Source organism: Gorilla gorilla, chromosome 8, assembly GCF_029281585.2.
Source record: "Gorilla gorilla gorilla isolate KB3781 chromosome 8, NHGRI_mGorGor1-v2.1_pri, whole genome shotgun sequence".
Classification (NCBI taxonomy): domain Eukaryota; kingdom Metazoa; phylum Chordata; class Mammalia; order Primates; family Hominidae; genus Gorilla; species Gorilla gorilla.
Window position 1 is genome coordinate 88,105,593 of NC_073232.2, and position 19,792 is coordinate 88,125,384.

A 19,792-nucleotide genomic window follows, 5' to 3' on the forward strand; every position below is an offset into this window, starting at 1 on the left:
AAAATTAGTGGGGCTTGGTGGTGCATGCCTGTAATCCCAGCTACTTGGGAGGCTGAGGCAGGAGAATCGCTTGAACCTGGAAGGTAGAGGTTGCAGTGAGCTGAGATTGCACCATTGCACTCCAACTTGGGCGACAGAGCAAGACTGTCTTAAAAAAAAAAAAAAAAAGAAGATTCAGAGTTTCTCTAGTCATCTTCAGAACCTTCACCAGAATCATCCTTAATGCTCCATTTATGGCAATGCAGGTTTTTTTCTATCCAGCTCCTCCACAGTCTTCCAGCTTCTACCTGTTACCCAGTTCCAAAGCCACTTCTTCATTTTCAGATATTATAGCAAAAATCCTACATCTTGGTACCAATTTTATGTCTCAGTCTGTTTCTGTTGCTATAACAGAATACCAAAAAATAAATTTATTTCTTACAGTGTATAGGCTGGGAAGTCCAAGAGTAAGGTACTAACATCTGGCAAGGGTCTTGCAGATGGCAAGAAGTTTGTTTTGCCCCATGTTCAGCCATAGATTAGTAGCTTGGATTATTCATTCCCAGTCACTCCTGAGCGAAGCAAGCCTTGAGCATGCCCACAGTCTTGTAAACTGCCAGGGATACTTTCATATTAAAGCCTGGCTTCCTAGGAGTTGATCTTGGGGCAGAAGAGCTTATTGTTCAGCCACTGTTTGATCAGAGGTTATACTTCAGCCCCCGAGTGACAGTGAAGCTTCCTTTTTTAATTGATCTGTGTGGCTTGTGCCCATATCAAGCTCTGATTGCTCAAGTGGATGCAGCCTCCCACTTGGGCACAGCCTTCCTGACCTCTGTGTTTACTGTGAGCTGGCTGTCTCTTTTTCTAGTTCTGTTAAACTTCTGATAGTCCTAATTTGTTGGTTGCTGCTTGTATCCTGGGGCCATGAGCACCTTCTTAACTGCTCTCTACAAAGTTCTTCATTGTTTTTGATATTGTACTTAGGCATTCAGTTCTCCAAGCTCTCTTGCAAATAATGTCAATTCCCTCAGACAGAGCAGAGGAACTTTTTGTCCTTAAGGGCTGCTGTCTTCAGTCTGCATCTCCCCACAGGTAGAACCTTGCACCACTGCACAGAAACTGGGGGCAGGAATAGTGACTCACTTCTTCCAGAGTGACACCCCTGCTATAAAAGGGTGTTGGGAGCATGGGCATTAGCCACTTGTCTTCTTGGCTTGCCCCTATGGATATGGAACCTTTGCCCCACCAGCAAGTTGATCCAGGAGTGATAGAAGCCCAGTGTTTTCAGCCTGCTGCACCTAGAGTAGAACTTTTGCCCCACAAATGAGGGCTGGCTAGAGTAAGGAAGCCCTGGCCCTCTCAGCTGTGCCTCTACAGAATAGGGACTCTACCATAGAGGGCTAGGGAAAATGAACAGTGCCAGTGGCTTGTTCTACCAGGGTGAAAGTGCAGCCCCAGCTTGGGAGCTGAGGGGAAAAGGAGCCCCCATATTCTTGACCGGACCTTCTGGACTAGAGCTCTCGAGTAAGTAAAACAGACTAAGACATAAGTCAGAGCTTGGAGGTGCAGGGGAGGTAAGGTGGGAGCAGGTCATGGCTCAAATGCCACTGACAGGCTCTTACCAAGATTTAGAATATTTTCTTGAATGCATATTTCTCCATTTATTATATACTCTTCAAACAATTTCCAGTTTAAGTGGTTGTTTTAAACAATTTTTTTTTCCAGTTAAATTGTTTTTGTTGGGGAGAAATTCTGTGGCACTCTTCATTCCTCCATTCTGGAAGTTGTCTCCTGGTTTTGCTCATTTAAAAAAAAAAAGATACATCTTCAATCTCTCTTAATCTATACAGGTTACTTTATAGATTCTTAATCTTTAGGTTCCTTCTCCATCCTTTTAAGTTCCATACAGTTTACCTGTTGAAGAACCTGGGAGGTTTGATCTGTAGAATTTCCCACATTCTGGATTTTAATGTGTGCGTATTTGTGGTGTAGATCCACATGTTTCTCTGACCTCTATAATTCCTATAAATTGGCAGCTGTCCATGAACTGGATCAGACTCAGATTTGATTCCTTTGGCAGTTCTATACATAGAATTTAATGAAGTTTAGGATACCTCTGAATCACCTGGTGGGCTTGTAATAATAAAATGCAGATTACTGGGTCCTATGCCCAAACCTTCTGATTCAGGAGATTGGAGGTTGGACCTGAGGGTTTGTATTTCTGACAAGTATCTGAGTGAGGCTGAGGCTGCTGGTCTGGATAACCTACTGTCAATGTTTGGTTGCATCTTTTTTTGTGATCTTAGCAGCCATTTATGCATATTATTTGTATCTATTTGTTCATTAAGGTTTGAAAAATAGTAACATTCTAATTCTTTTTATTTTTTTTCATTTATTCATTGGAATATTTTTATAAAGAGATACATGTCCTTATCTCTTATTCAGTTACCCAGAGTTCTCACAAGACAGGTAACATAAATTCTTGATTTTTTCCCTTTGATATATTTTTTTTAAGATAATGAATTGGTTCTCTATCATCTCTTAAAGGTGACCAGTTTTTTAAGAATATTATTATGAACTTTTAGAATTTAACGTATTAGTTAATTCATTTCAAGTATTACCGTCACTGAAGCTCAAATTATTCCATCTTTGGCCAATGGAAGCCTCTTAAACTTAGCTCCTGAGTCCTAGATTCAGCTCTTTCTCTTAGAAGCCCTACTGTTTAAGGGGTGATCATGTTTTCTCTCAGCCCTTTCTGTAGACAGAGATCAGAAGTATGTGCACTTATTGAAGATAAAATAAAAATATTTCATAAGTTTATATTGATGTTTCCAGTTCAAACTTGAGACTATGGTGGAGATGATAGTGTGTTTAAATCTTCTTTCTGTATCTCTTTCCTCTGTTTTCGAGGATATGAGTGCTTATAGAACTGGAAAGTCCTACAATTATTCATTTATTTTCATCCTATAGTGTACACACAACAGTCTCAGAATGACAACACCACAATACTACTCAAAACATTAAAATCCATATTTTTGCATACATTCTCGCCCCCTTAATCACATTTAGGACTGGAGATGTCTTCTGAGACTTTAGTTTACTCAGCAACCATTTAGAGCATCTTCTCTGTCTCACACTCACTGCTAGAAAGGGGATACAAAGAGATGTAAGATATGTCCCTGTTCTCTGAAAGCTAAGGGTCAGGGTTATTGGGTTATGTATCATTCTGGTATAGGAAGATGTGGCCGTAGAATCTGGGATTCTGTTCTTCTTTAAAAGAAGTTAATGCTAATGTTAATTCTTCTTTACTTGCATGTTTCTTAAAATAAAACCCTTTCTCTCTACTCTTATCAGGGAGCAGCTTCCTTTTGGTGGAGCTCCTTAAATACTTTCTAATCTCCCTTACGTAGTATATTATTAGTCAGGGTTCTCCAGAGAAACACAGAGAGAACAAGAGAAAGATATAGAGTTTATTTTAAGGAATTGGCTCACAGGATTTTGGGAGTTGGCAAATCAAACATGTAGAATACACAGCAGGCTATATACTTAAGTAAGAGTTGGTAATGGTCTTGAGTGTAAAAATTGCAAAATAGGCTAGTAGGCTGGAAGCTCAGCATTTCTATATTACCATCTTGATGTAGACTTGCCTCTTTTTCAGGTAACTTTTATCTTAGCTGTTAAGGCCTTCATCTGATTGAATAAGGCCCACCACAGTATGGTGTCTGCTTTATTTCAAGTCAACTAATTATAAATGTTAATTACATCCACAGAGACCTTCACACAACATCTAGATTAGTGTTATACCAAACAGCTGGCCATCATAACCTATCCAAAGTGACTCATAAAATTAACTGTCACACCTAGGTTAACTGTTTATTGCCAAAATTGATATTCTTTCTAAAAAACTGTAAACTTATATAATTTTATTGCTTGACTGACAAATTGGTTTCATCATATTGGCGAACCTATAAAATAGTCCTATTAAGAAATTATTTTAAAAATAAAGTTATTTCTAAAACATATTAACATATAGCTATATTCATTAAAGCAAAACTGTTTTAACATTAAAAATAGCGTAAATATAATTCTCAGTAAAAGCTTACATTATTTAGTTTCTTAGCTATAATTTGTACTAATATATTTATTAGGTACAATAATTATTATCTTGTTATCTCTCTCTTTCTCTGGAGAACCCTGACTAATAATATACTACATAAGGGAGATTAGAAAGTACTAAGGAGCTCCACAGAATACAGCTCTCTGTATTTTCCTGGAAAAAAAATTTTAAAAATATGGTTGTATTTTATCTTTAATTGCTTCATGAAATTGTAGTCTTTTTCAGGTTGCATTTTGTGATTGCTACATTTGAAATTATTGATTTTTTTCAAGTTACTATTTTCTATATAAATTGTGATTTTTAAATTTGAGAATGTAATCTCTATGTCGATAATGAGGTACCTGGTAAGTTCAAAGCAAATTCTATTAAATTTTATTTTGTAATATGTAAATATTCTAGCACATACATTTTCAAAGCTACTATTTTAAAAAAACAGTAAACTCGATTTACAGCACCTTTATTCAATAACATTTTTATGACAAACTTGTGAAATAAATTGTGTCTATTATGGAAATCTTTTAAACATCTTAACCAAATTTAGATGCTGCTAAATTGTAGGCATTCTCAAGTTCATTTTATTCTAGTACATAATATAAACTTATTTAAGTAAAAAAATAAGTTTGCCATAAAAATTAAATCTTGAATAAAAGATTTCTGTCTTAGTTTGGGCTCCTCTCTCAAAATATGACATACTGGGTGGCTTAAACAACAATTCATTTCTCCCGGTTCGGAAGGCTGGAAAGTCAAAGATCAAGGCACCAGCAGATCAGTTTCTGGTGAGGGCCTGCTTCTTGGTTTGCAGACCTGGTTTGATCTTCTCATTATGTCCTCACATGGCCCTTCCTGGGTGTGTGCACTTGGATGGGGGGTGGTGGGTGGGGAGAGAGAGAGAGATCTGTTTCTTTTTATAACAGCATTAATCTCATCAGGAGGGCCCCACCAACATGACCTAATCTAACGCTAATTAAAGGCACTACCTCTGAATACCATCACATTGGATATTAGGGCTTCAGCATAAGAATTTAAGGTGACACAAACGTTTAGTCCATAGCTATTTTCAACTGACTTTGAATGTAATGTTTGAATGAAAATCATCCGTTATGTTGATGATTTTGCAAAGTCTAAGTCTCAAAGAATTCTAAGGTAGATAACAAAAAGAAAACATGGACTATCATGCTGGAATTTTTTTTTTTAATTCAGCATCAGCTTTGTCACAAATATTTTAGTTTTTTTTGTTTGTTTGTTTGTTTGTTTTTTTGAGACGGGGGTGTACTCTGTTGCCCAGGCTGAAGTGCAGTGGTGTGATCACAGCTTACTTCAGCCTTGACCACCCGAGCTCAAGCAATCCTCCCATCTCGTCCTCCCAAAATGTTGGGATTACAGGTGTGAGCCACCACACCCAGCCTTAGTTCAATTTTTTTAACCCTGTGTGTGTGTATAAACGTTTGTAAATTTTAATTGGTAGAATGTCACATCTTTTGTGGATTCAGTTGTGAAATATGTTTCCCCCAATTTTGATTGGTAATATATTGCAGTTTTGGGCACAGTTGTGAATTATATGTGAACCACAGCCAAGTCCAAGTTTATTTCTGTTTCATCATTGTTTAAATTTAGTAAGAACATTGTTCTTTCTACAATGCTGTACTCAACCAAGGTTTGTAATTGTGTTATCACTGTAAAAACAAATAGAATTGACCCTTATTATTCACAGATTTTGTTTTCATGAATTCGTCTGCTTACTACAGATTGAGCATCTCTGATCTAAAATCAGAAATGCTCTAAAATCCTAAACCTTTTGAGCGCCAACATGATGCTCAACACAATCCTCAAGGGTCATGCGCAAATGAAATACTCATGGGAGCATTTTGGATTTCAGATTTTTGGATTAGCGATAATAAGTATATAATGCAAATGTTTCAAAATTTTTAAAAACTCTGAATTCAAAACACTTCTGACCCCAAACGTTTCAGGGTAAGGGATACTGAACCTATAAAATGTATTTGTAACTGCAAAATCAATACTCATGACACTAGGCATTCAACTGAGTGCATGACTGCAAATGGTACAGAATGGTGAAAAATTTGGATTGCTCAACACATTCCTAGTTGACAAACTGATTTCCTTCAGCTCTCATACGGTAAACAAGTCTACTTTTTGTGGTTTATATAGTGCCATGATTTTTGCTTTTTTAGGCTTCTTTATGATTTCTGTGTTTAAAATGACTACCCAGTGTGGAACTGAAGTGCTGTATATTGCTCCTAAGTGCAAGAAGGCTGTGATGTGCCTTAAGGAGAAAATGCATGTGATAGATAAACTTACAGTGCTGTTGGCTATGAGTTCAGTGTTAGTGACTCAACAGTGAACAGCCATACATTGCTTAACAACAGGGTTAAATTCTGAGAAATGTATCATTAGGTGATTTTGTCATTGTGAAAATATCATAGAGTGTACTGATATGAATCTATAGCTTACTGTACACGTAGGCTATTTGGTATAGCCTCTTGTTCCTGGGCTACAAACCTGTACAGTGTGTTACTATGCTGAATTCGTAGGCAATTGTAACACAATAGTAAATATTTATGTATCTAAACATAGAAAATGTACAGTGAAAATATAGCTTGATAATCTTACGGGACCACCTCCATCGTATATGCAGTCCGTTGTTGACTGACACATCATGCAGTGGATGACTATATATTAATAAGGTATCTTGAAACAGAAATATACACAAAATGAGGTTATGTTTGATCAGCTAATTAAAATGTAATCAGAGGCTTTCAGGAGCTCTCAGGAACCCAACCCTGAATTTCCCTTATGAGTAAACAGTTTGGTATTCCCTAATTCAGTGTTCATGGTGACTTCATAGAACTTAACTACTGTGAACAAGGAGAACCAACAGTAATTTTGTCTTTGTTGTTGAACTTCTAAACTGATTTTTAAGTAGCAATTAAAGCAATATCAAATGTTTCATATTCTACAGAATGAACTTCCAAAAGCTTTACTTTGGTTTCATGAATTAGATGAAATCATCAAACCATTATTGGAATTAACTGATTTTTCTGGTTGGTACATCTCCTGATACTGACAGAAAGCTGGCAACATTTAACTATGAGTTTTTCTGTTAATGGAGCCAACCAGTTTTCACTTTACTTTGATGATGTAAAAAAGACGCTTTAGAATCAGAACTAAGTGCATTTTTTAAAAAAGTCATTGGATCTAGATGAAAAGTCATGCTTTAGAGAATAATACGTAAAACACTTTCTGTGTCCTGTCTGCTTTCATTAAATCCGTGTCTTTAAGCTAGCCATGAGCAGGGAACAGTATTCAGTATTTCTTCTACCTTCATTCAAGACTGGAGGAGTTAGCTGTCCCTACCTGCTCCTGCCTAGGTATACTTTTTCTGCATGGTGCCTGGGTGCTGTCTTTAAGAATGAAGTATCAGTTACAGTACATTTAGAAATGGGTTACTGCTAGGTGTCTTAAAGATTTAAGCAAGTTGTGAAATTGACAACTGGCTTCATTGCACATGCATCTCACACATGGCTCAATGAGATTATGGCAGAGCCTAGAAGTACAAGTAAGTCTTACATATTTTAATGCGATCATTAAAAAAAATCATTAGAAAATGAAAAATCCAGGACAAATGGTAAATTTGTGGGACACTGGGACAATGGCCGTAAATTGGGACTGTCTCGGGCAAACTGACACACTTTACCAGACATGTGTCCTTTTAAAAATCTTCAAATCCCAAACTCTTGATTACTGTTTTCCTGTCAAAAAGGCTGTGCCCTGAATATGAATCACTTGTTTGTGACTATTTACTAATTTCCACAATATTATGCACATGGAAAAGAATGTGAAGCATTCTTCTTAGCCAGTTTTATTCATTGTGGCATTTCTTTTTTTCTGAAACATTTTCTATTTATCTTAAAACTTTTATTAAATTTTGCATGCTTTCATTTTTAAACTAAAGACATGTAATCAACTATGGAATTATTTTCTTCTACATTAGTTCTTTTATTATCTTAATAAAAATATACAGTAATTAAAAATGAAACTTGAAAAGAAGGCACCTTTTACATATATTTGATGAAAATGGATTATCTGAATATGATTATAATAATACTTTGTATTCTGTTACAGAATTAATTAAAAGGATTTACAGTATATCTTATGACTCTACAGGAGCCTTGGGATATAGGTAAGTGGCAAGCATTTTTTGAAGAGAGATTTCTGAAACATTAAGTAATTTGATCTCATAGGTTCCTGGCAAAGTAGACAATGGGGCATATCTTACTTCAGCAATTACCTCTTTTCTCTTCAATATAACATTTGTAGAAATATCACATTTACATGAATCTTCATGTAACATTTCCCTAATAGCTAACAAATCATATTTCCCAGGGAATTTTAGGCTTATTTGTATAATAATTACAATGAGGATATTGTTTATAAGACATAGAAGTGTGGCATGTAGCAAAATTTAGAGCATTAAAAAAAATAATAAAATGCAGTATGGTACCCTGGGTTATACCTAGGAACTAAAGAAAGACAGTAGAAAAACAGGTGAAATATAAATGAAGTCTATAGTTAATAGTAATCAATTAGAAATTAATCAATGTTAATGTCTTAGTTTTGACAAATGTCCTGTGGTTATGTAAGATGTTTAACTTTATGGACAACTGGATGAAGGGTGTATAGGAACTCTATACTATTTTTGTATCTATCTTGTAAATCTAAAATTATTTCAAAATAAGTTTACTTGAAGCACAAAAGTCAGTTTATTGATTCAAAATATATAGTTTAGAAGTAGATTTTCTGGACCATGGTTTAAAAAAATAAAAAAATTAATTTAAAAAATCCAGATTACATAAAAACGATTCAAGGAAATACATGGCTATAGGTTTCATTTTTCAGTTTATAGGAAGTATGCAATTTTATTTTTTTAACATTGGTGATATGCTTTGGATTTGTGTCCCTGCCCAAATCTCATGTCAAATTGTAATTTCCAATGTTGGAGGAGGGGCCTGATGGGAGGTGATTGGATCATGAGGGCGAATTTCCTTCTTGCTGTTCTTGTGATAGTGAGTGAGTTCTCATGAGATCTGGTTGTTTAAAAGTGTGTAACACCTCCCCCTTCACACTATTCCTCTTCAGCCATGTAAGATGTACCTGCTTCCCCTTTGCCTTCCGCCGTGGTTGAAAGTTTCTTGAGGCCTCCCCAACCATTCTTCCTGTGCAGCTCGAGGAACCATGAACCAATTAAACCTCTTTTCTTTATAAATTACCCAGTCTCAGATAGTTCTTTATAACAGTGCAAGAAAGGACTGATACAATGGGCATGGTGTTTGCGGACATCTCCTTATACTTGGTTACAGGCTTTCTCTTTGATACTTTAAGCCACTTGTGTTCTTTGGTCCTTTTGTGTAACTTTTTCTGTTATTCCAAGCAGGCCCTTTAAATGGTTCCCAGTACACTTCTTTTTCTTTTCTTTAGTGTATCGTTTAGAGACAAAAGTCCAATAATGTGACTCAGTGGTTTGGGGTTGAGACCCTGTTAGTGTAGTTTCGTTCAGTCACACTACTTGAGCTTCTAGGTCAAGTAGTAGACATGGTAGATGTATTGTTAACAAGTACGAATAAAGATGAACATAACTCTTACATATCCATTTCTGTAATTGAGCTAAAATAATACAGAATCTATTGCTGTCAGATAATAGAAATTCTCAGTTTCTAAAATGGACTCTAGCATGATAACTATTTTAAATTTCTATAAATATTAAAAGACTTATAAGAAGGAAACTTTGTAGTTTGCTGAAACTCTTATGTAACTTTTCATTAATAAAAGTAAAGTAGCCATGCAGGTCTTGTAGATGGTTTCCTGCTTCTGCTGCCAAATTTAATGATTTTAGTTAAATTTCATAAAGGGAAATATAAATATATTATACTTAAAGGATATAGACACTTAAAACAACAGACCCATGCCTGAATAACTCTTGCAGAATAATTGTCCGGCTTGGAAATTTCTGTGTTGCTTGGTAGTCTTTAGCCAGAATTGGTGTTAACAGTCTCATGTTAATAGAATTATAGTTAATAGAATTATAATCTGTTTTTTAGTTGTTTAACATGATTGTGCTAACCTTGGTTGGGAAGTTGAGAAAAAGACAGGATGGCCGGGCGCGGTGGCTGATGCCTATAATCCCAGCACTTTGTGAGGCTGAGGCAGGTGGATCACGAGGTCAGGAGATCGAGACCATCCCGGCTAACATGGAGAAACCCCGTCTCTACTAAAAATACAAAAAATTAGCCGGGCGTGGTGGCAGGTGCCTGTAGTCCCAGCTACTCAGGAGGCTGAGGCAGGAGAATGGTGTGAACCTGGGAGGCGGAGTTCGCAGTGAGCCGAGATCGCACCACTGTACTCCAGCCTGGATGACAGCGCGAGACTCCGTCTCAAAAATAAAAAAATAAAAAAAAAGAAAAAAAGGATGGTTTTCTCAGGCCAAGTTTAAATTACATTGATCATGTAATAGTTCACACAAAACAAGCAAACAAGAAAAACTTTTATTATTCTGTGCTAGAAGAGCATTAAAAGTGTTGTTTTTAGGGACATGCTTACCATTTAGCTGATTGTAATTTGTGGTCATCAAAGTGTAAATAAGAATAGCTAGTATATATTGAACTTTTTTTTTTTTTTGAGATGGAGTCTCGCTCTGTCACCCATGCTGGCGTGCAATGGCACAATCTTGGCTTGCTGCAACCTCCACCTCCCGGGTTCAAGTAATTCTCCTTCCTCAGCCTCCTGAGCAGCTGGGATTATAGGTGCACGCCACCACGCCCAGCTAATTTTTTTTGTATTTTTAGTAGAGACGTGGTTTCACCATGTTGGTCAGGCTGGTCTCGAACTCCTGATCTCATGATCCGCCTGCCTCGGCCTCCCAAAGTGCTGGGATTACAGGTGTGAGCCATCACGCCCTGCCTGAACATTTTCTATGTACCAGGCACTTTACTTACATTATCTCATATAATCTTCATAATTACCTATGAGATAGGCTGGAATTCCCTTTACAGATGAGCCTGAGAGAGAACAGCTGTCTCCAGTCTAATTCTGAGATGGAAAGGCGGACAGAACAAGTGCCTATTATGTACAGTACCTACTGTTTGTTCATGATATAAGCAGCTCCCAGGAAATGCCATCATGTTTCCATAAACACGTAGTAAACTTCAGATTACTTCAGCTTTTCTAGGTAAGAATATCTCATCACACTGGGTGACGTAGAGTGGATTCTCCTGGGGTGAGCAGCCTGGAGTAAGGACTTGTGTTTCTTGTCTAGCTTTGCTCTGGCTCATTCTGCAGTCCCCTAACATGTCAGTTGTTCTCTGTCACCTGATTAATTGCTGAACACTCATTCATTGTGTGCTTCGTTGATCATATGCCAAGAACTTTTGGCAGCTCTGGGGAACATGCTCTCCACGTGCCTCCTGGTAACTGTTGGACAACTAGAAGTTCCTAGCTGTTGTGAAAACTTTGATCCAGAAACTGCAACACGTGCCAGAGACCAGGGATGGGGTAGTTGAACAGCTGACAGGTGAAATGTAGCTATTCAGATTGTTAGTTGGTCAGGAGTCAGAAATAGAGTAGGCATGTGACTCTAAAAAGTGGTTTTTGAAGAGGATTATGATGGTTGGCTATGGACTTCATAGTTTGTAGACATAAAATAATTCTAACTTCTTTTTGAGGAAGAGTCATAAAAGTACAAAATCTCCTTTGCTATCTTCTCTTCTTTATGGTCTCTAAAAGTTGACATTTCTCAGGGCTCAGTCCTTAGCCTTCTGTATTTATTTTCCACACGATCTCATATGATCCCATGTTTTAAATGCCATCTGTTCTCCCAAATTTACAATTTCTTTACTTTGGTTTCACCCATGAGTTCTAGACTTATTTTTATGTCTTTTCAACATCTCCATTTTGGAGTCTAATAAACATTTCAAACTTAGTATGTCTAAAATGTAAATCTTGAACTTTTCTCCGTGGGTAAATGATATACCCAGTTGTTCCAGGCCAAAAACTCAAAGTCATGTGTGACTTTTTATTCCATATGCCACATCCAGTCCATTAGTAAGGCTTATATGCCTGCCTTTCAAAATGTATCCCAAATTACCCCTACCCCACTCCTCACCCTTACTGCCCTATTGTAAGTCACTGTCATAAGTCACCTAGGTGATAATATCATCTTCTAACTGGCCTTCCTTATCTCCTCATTGTATCTCTCCAGTCAGTCCTCCATATAGGAGTAAAAGGTGTTTTTTTTTTTTTAATGTTAAACAGTTTCTGTCATTCCTCTGTTCAGAACCCTTCAGTGGCTACCCAGCACACACAGGATGAAGCGTTGTCTCACATGTTCTAACAGGCCTGCTGACTTTATCTCCTGTCACTCACTGTCTTGCTCACTCTCCTCTAGCCACACATGCCTTCTTGCTATTCCTTAGATACTCCCAAGTCCATTTGTAATCAGCTAACTTCTGGTTCCGTGATCCCACACCCCTCACTCCAACCAGTTTAGCCTAGTACCAGTGGAGGTAGATTTAGAGAGAAGAAAAGTGCATATCCAAGACTCTCTAGCACATGTATCAGTAGAGTCACAATAAAAATATTACAGCTTTAGCATTCCTAGTTTTGGTAATTTGGATTGCTTTCAAGAATAAGAAGGACTGGATTTAGAGCTACAGAAAGTCATAGCTAGAATCAATGGGGAAAAGTTACAGAGAGAGATTTCTCTTCAGTTTAAAGAGTGCTACAAAGAGACTTACACTCCCACACAATAATAGTGGGAGACTTTAACACCCCACCATCAATATTAGATCAATGAGACAGAAAATTAACAAGGATATCCAGGACTTGAACTCAGCTCTGGACCAAGCGGTCCAGGTCTGTCAAAGATCAGATGGTTGTAGATGCATGATGTTATTTCTGAGGCCTCTGTTCTGTTCCATTGGTCTATGTATCTGTTTTGGTACCAGTACCATCCTGTTTTAGTTACTGTAGCCTTGTAGTATAGTTTGAAGTTAGGTAGTGTGGTGCCTCCAGCTTTGTTCTTTTTGCTTAGGATTGTCTTGGCTATGCAGGCTCTTTTTTGGTTCCATATGCAGTTTAAAGTAGTCCTATCCAATTTTGTGAAGAAAGGCAGTGGTAGCTTGATGGGGATAGCATTGAATCTATAAATTACTTTGGGCAGTATGGCCATTTCCGTGATATTGGTTCTTCCTATCCATGAGCATGGAATGAAAACTGAAATTACTTTTTGTTCCGTAAGCTGCAGGATGGATATCGTGTTAGCAGGCATGAAAACAACATTAATGTCCTTGTACATCTCCATTAGAGCTGTTAGGTGACTAGGTGCATTTTCATTGAGCAATAATATTTTGAAAGGAATCTTTTTCTCTGAACAGTGACTCTCAACAGTGGGCTTAAACTATTCAGCAAACCATACTGTAAATAGACATGCTGTCATCCAGGCTTTGTTGTTCCATTTACAGAGTAGTGTAGATTTAGCATAATTAGGCCGGGCGCGGTGGCTCACGCCTGTAATCCCAGCACTTTGGGAGGCCGAGGCGGGCGGATCACGAGGTCAGGAGATCGAGACCATCCTGGCTAACACAGTGAAACACCGTCTCTACTAAAAAATACAAAAAATTAGCCGGGCATGGTGGCGGGCGCCTGTAGTCCCAGCTACGCGGGAGGCTGAGGCGGGAGAATGGCGTGAACCCGGGAGGCGGAGCTTGCAGTGAGCCGAGATCGCGCCACTGCACTCCAGCCTGGGCGACAGAGCGAGACTCCGTCTCAAAAAAAAAAAAAAAAAAAAGATTTAGCATAATTATTCATGGCCCTAGCATAATTCTTAATGGCCTCAATGCAAATGAAACAGCCTTATATTTGAAGACGATATCATATAAGACTTTGATAGCTAGAGAGGGAGAGTCAATGCTTGGCTTCAAAGCTTCAAAGGAGAAGCTGACTCTCTTGCTAGGGGCTAATGCAGCTGGTGACTTGAAGCCAATGTTCATTTACCATTTTGAAAATAATACACACTAGAAATATGGATAAACTTCAAAAACATTATACTGAGTAAAATAAGCCAGATACAGAACACCACAACTGATTCCATTTACTGCTCTAGGTTAGTATATCAGAAGTGTGAGAAGAGATAAATTTACTGTATGGTGACAAACAGTGGACAAGTTGTTGCATGCAGCTAAGGGTGGGTTGTGATTGATCTGGAGGCAGTACAAGGGAACTTTTTGGGATAATGGTTGTGTTCTATATCTTGATTCTGGTGGTGATTATATGGAGATATAAATATGTCCAAACCCACTGAAAAGTACACTTAAAATTTATATATTTTATTATATGTAAACTATTATCTCAGTAACAATGCTTAAAAAAACCCTGGTACACAAATTTTGAAAGTTATTTTACTAGCAAAAGATTAACTTCTGTCTAATGTTAGAAGACCTTTGTGTAATGCTAAAACTTAGTCACCCTGAAAAATCCATTTAGATAAATCAGTGTATACAATATACATAAAAAATATATGAATTAAAAGTCCTTAAGTAAGGAAAGAGAGTAGATGAATTCTCAATATACTTTCTAGTCTGTAGTTTGATGTATTGGAATCCTCAGAATGAACTGGTGTACATTTCCAGTTTCTTGAATCGATGTTTGGTAGTACCCTTGACACTAAGAAGCAGCCAGATAAAATGAAATAATTACAACCTGTTCTTGGTTCTGCTTTCGTGTCCTTAACTTCTTGAGTTGACTTTTATTTCATGTTTTTTAACTAGAAAAACTGGTTAGAAGACATACCAACATACCAATGTCCCTTAGAATCTTTTTTTTTTTTTTTTTGGAGATGGAGTCTTGCTCTGTCACCCAGCCTGGAGTGTAGTGGCACGATCTCGGTGCACTGCAACCTCCGCCTCCCAAGTTCAAGCAGTTCTCTGCCTCAGCCTCCTGAGTAGCTGGGACTACAGGTGCCCGCCACCATGCCCGGCTAGTTTTTGTATTTTTAGTAGAAACGGGGTTTCCCCATATCGGCCAGGCTAGTCTCGAACTCCTGACCTTGCGATCCACTAGCCTCGGCCTCCCAAAGTGTTGGTATTACAGGCGTGAGCCACCGTGCCGGGCCCAGAATCTATTTCTTCTTTTAGGAATGGATCCCCTAGAGTTTAGCTAAGCACATGGCTCCCTATCTAGAAACTGTGCTTCTCTGCTTCTTTTACAGCAACATGTGGCTGTGTGACTAATGAGAGGTTAATGGTAATGTGTGTAAGATCACCTCCGTTAAGACAAGCCACTTACCCTAGACTTTCTTTTTTCCTTTTCTGCTGGCTGGGATGTTAACACCAGTTACAGTAGCCATCTTAGTTGGAAACTACTTTGGAAACCACGTGGAAGATGGCAGGGCCAGCCTGGGTCCACAGATGATCTTGTGAAACACACCTTCCCCTGTCACCCCGTATTTTGGCATGAAAAAGAAGAATTTCTTTCTCACTTGAGCTACTTTTGAGTCTCTTTGTTATGGCAGAAAGTTTATATGCTAATATAAAATGGAAAGCATTTCAGAGTTTTAAGTTTTTCTTTATACTGTTTGGCTATATTCTCTATATATTGGTATGGTATTCTCAATTAAAGTAGTTTTTAAAATACATATGATTACATGCCAAGAGTTCCTTTTTGATTAATTATTTGAGAGAATGTTTTGCAAATTTCCAAGTTACTTTTAAGCTTTTGGTACTAATAATAGAATGATGTTAATATATGGCATTCTGCTTTTCTAGATTTTTATGGTTATATTTCTGGACTAGCCTATGATCAGTTTTCGTAAAGTTACACAGACCTTTTTAAAGAAGTTTTCTTTATGAGATACCTAAATACCTATTATGTTGTTGAACTTTATTATTTTTTTGTCTGATCTCTCAAAGGCTTAAAGTTGTAAATCACTGATTTCTTCCATCAATTTTAGTTATTTATAGTTCTATAAGTTTTTATTTTGGCGTATGTGTTAATGTGTTATGTGTTATTTACTGTTAGCATCTCAACTGAGGATTATACCTTTTATCAGAGTAATATGACTTCTTTTTTTTTTCATTAAAGGGTCTTGCTTTGTCACCAAGGCTGGAATGCAGAGGCACGATCATAGCTCATTGCACCTTCCAATCTCTAGGGCTCAAGTGGGCAATCCTCCTGGCTAGCTGGTACTATAAGTGTGCCACTACACCTGGCTAATTTTTCCTTTTAATTTTTTGTAGAGATAGGGCCTTGCTGTATTGCCCAGACTGGTCTTGAACTTCTGGCCTCAAGCGATCCTTCTGGCCTAGCCTCCCAAAGTGCTGGGATTACAGGTGTGTGCCACTGCACCCAGCCATGACTTTCTAATTTATGACTTGTATTTTGTTTTAGCTGACATTGATATTGCTACCTTAGTTTATATTTCTCCATAAATCTGTGCTTCCTGTTATATTTACACTTTCTTTGTCATTACTTTTAGATATGTTTCCTAAAAGTAGAACATACTTGGATTTTATTTTTTATCCTAAAAAGAACTTTGTCTCTTAACAAATATTTAATGCATTTAAATTTGTTTCCAAATTGTTCTAATTGGTTTTATTGATCTTTTCAGCTTTTTGTTTGAAATTCTTCCTTGTTTTCATTGTGTTTTGGATTTTTTGCTGTTTTGATTTAAAGTTTTATGTTTAATTTGGTTTTCATTTTTGACTTATTGTGCATCTAAGGCTTTGAAATCTAAGGATTATTTTAAAGATTTTTTTTAACTTTAAATTTATATGACACCTATCATTAACAGTTAAGAATAGGATGGTATCTCTTGATAAATGAGAAATTTAATATGTTTTTACTTATCTGCTTCTCTGTTTTCATTAATATGATCTAAGATTTTTAACTTAAGACTGTTACTAAATTATAATTTTAAATAATTTATGCACAATTTATTTTATTAACTTTTATATGGGCATAAAGAATATGAAAACCCTAAGTTGTCACAACCTTAATTTCTACTTTTTCAAGTATTTATCAAAAGGAATCTTAAACCATCAAAATTATATTCTGATATCCTATTACTTATTATTTTGATTTATTTTCACATTATATCTTTAAAAAATACTGTTTTCATTTTTTCTGTTGCCCACATTCAAACTATTTCTTTGCTCATTAGACTAGGAGAAAAGAAGTAGAAATAGTCAGATTTGAAATTAAGATACCAAATTATGTATTTGGTATTTTCTGTGCAAAGTCTAAGGTCTGGAACATGTTTAGGATTATTGGATTAATGGATTTTATGGTGATGGGTTTTATGGGGAGAATTACCAGTTATTTAGTAGCTTGTAAGCTTGTGTTCTAAGATGTCCCTGTCAATTACTGCATCAGGTAACACAGGGCGTGGCACTTAGATTCTCATTGGTATTTGTTCAGTGACAGAAGCTGTCCTCTGTTGCTTTCGAGTCTCTAAGACTGTTTTCACCATCTTGAATGTGCCTAGTCATCTGACCTCCTCTCAAATGGGCACCAACTTCATTCTCTCTGTATAATAAGGGACCTTGTATGGGGCTTTCCTAGTTTTTTTCAGAACATGCTTGAGGACCATTTAGGGAAGCAGGGTCTTAGAGGACATTCATTCAGTCTTGTCTTGGAAACAGTGGGGAAGGAAGAACTCTGTAGCAGTTGCTAGGGGTAATATTATATCTTTAAGAAAACAATGCTGTCACTAAGTTACTTTTAGACATGGAAGGCTTCTCTTTAATTTTTTTTTTCTTTTTTAGTGGATGATTATGTAGCTAGACTACCAAGAGGTAGGGAGTGAAGTAAAGCTGAGAACAGCCTCTCCAGGATTATCAGGTCAGGGTGAAGTTCTTGGCAAGAGACTCGATTTAGTGTGGTATTCTGGAAAGCACATGGGCTGAGGAGGCAGGAGACCTTTATTCTAATTTTGGTTCTCTGTTCTTGTTTCTAACTGTGGCAAACCATTTAACTTTTGTGAGTCTCAGACTAGATTTATTAAATGAGGAATCTGACTCAAAGATCCTTTCTAACTTTAAAATTCTGTGTCTGACCAGAGGACCAGGGTAGAACAAGGAGGTTTCTACTCAATAGCATTTTTATTTTTAATTTCATTTTGTAAAGTCAAGAGGAATAAACCATTTATCTTACTGCTTTGAACAGGAGGATTAGAAGAAGGAATCACATGTGGCTCACGTGTTTATGTTCTGACTTCGTATTAGGTAAGTGACATGACGCATGTTGCAGTCTATTGTCCCTATTGTAACACATGGAAATAATTTGGTACTAGAGTGACTCAGAGGAATGTTTGTTGTTGTTGTTGCTTGTTCTGTTTTTGTTTTCTTGAAACAAGATTTTACTGCATCACCCAGGCTAGAGTGCAATAGCTTGATGATAGCTTACAGCAGCCTTGAACTCCCAGGCTAAAGCGATCCTCCCACCTCAGTCCCCTGAGTAGCTGGGACTACAGGCGCGCATCACCAGCCTCGGCTAATTTTTTTATAGAGATGGGGTCTCCCTGTCTTAAACAGGCTGATCTCAAACTCTTGGTCTCAAGCAATCCTCCTGCCTGGGCCTCCCAAAATGTTGGGATTATAGGCCTGAGCACCTGCACCTAGCTGGGAATGTTAAATCACCATTTTTTCCTGGAGAAAACTTGACAGAACTATGTATGTAGATTCCCAGAAGGTTATCACCTTTTCCACTGGGATATGTGTGTGTCTCAAAATCGAGGGTACTGGGAGGTAGGCCAGTTGTGTGCTACCAGTCAGCCATTAGGCTGCAGGTCACACTGAACATCTTTCATTGAACTCCTGAGTGGTGAAACGGCTGCTAGCACTAAAGTTGTGTTTCACAAGGGCAGTAACAGGATGCTGCCCTAGCTGGCTATCTGTTGTAAGTTGAGCTGGGCATGGTCACACGCAGGGTGGGCAGAGAGAGTTTTCAAATAATGAACATGTCACAGTTGTGAAAGAGCTGGGAACAAGTGCTGACTGAATAAAATCTATGCAGCAAAGGGTGACTCTTTTTGAAGAAAGACTTTATTCTGCCCGGATTCTGGAGGAAGAGCCACCAGAACAGCACAGAAAAGACTGGACAGTGGGCTTTGGTTGCTTTTCTTCTCTGTAGTCATCACATTGAGGACTAAAAAATAGTTGAAAAGTTTTATTTCCCTCTCTATCAAGAGCTTCCGGGGGTGGGAGAGAGTTGTTTCATTTCAGAAATGTGTTTTGTTTTAGTAAACACGTATCATGAATTGAATAAATGCAAATAAAATTCAAAATAAATTAGAAACTTGAATTTAAAAATATATGTGATAGGCTTTTAAGTGCCACTGTATGGTAGGCTCTGGTAGGGATGCAGAGATCAACATTCAGTAAAGTCTGCCCTCAGGAACTTGGGTGAGGCCAACATATAAATGGCTAATATTTATTATGTTTCATTCAGTTTTTGTGGAGCATCTACTCTATGCAAGGCAACAGGACTTACAAAGTAAGGCAGAGAAGATTGAGTCTGTTCTCAAGGCATTTATAGTCCTGAGGGATATGAATAAATAGGTAACTAGAGTGCCAGGTACATGAGGGCATACAGGGGAGAATAATAGAATGTGTGGGATTGACTGTGTTC

The 19,792-nt window shown here is 37.5% G+C and overlaps 1 protein-coding gene across 39 annotated transcripts in view; it reads left to right on the forward strand.

Annotated features, from left to right (window-relative positions):
* The window catches only part of ZNF438 (zinc finger protein 438), a 194,103-nt gene that overhangs the window by 39,467 nt on the left and 134,844 nt on the right, over nt 1-19,792 (forward strand). For 17 of the 39 annotated variants that reach the window (XR_008668741.2, XR_010135240.1, XR_010135241.1 and 14 more), the window contains 2 exons: nt 8,240-8,297; nt 18,329-18,387. The exons of 3 other annotated variants lie outside the window; for them this stretch is intronic. The gene's annotated coding sequence lies outside the window, so the exon portion shown is untranslated. Of the gene's footprint in view, nt 1-8,239; nt 8,298-16,401; nt 16,495-18,328; nt 18,388-19,792 lie in introns of all 39 variants that reach the window. 19 more of the 39 variants (XM_055351972.2, XM_055351969.2, XM_055351970.2 and 16 more) reach the window with 2 other exon arrangements.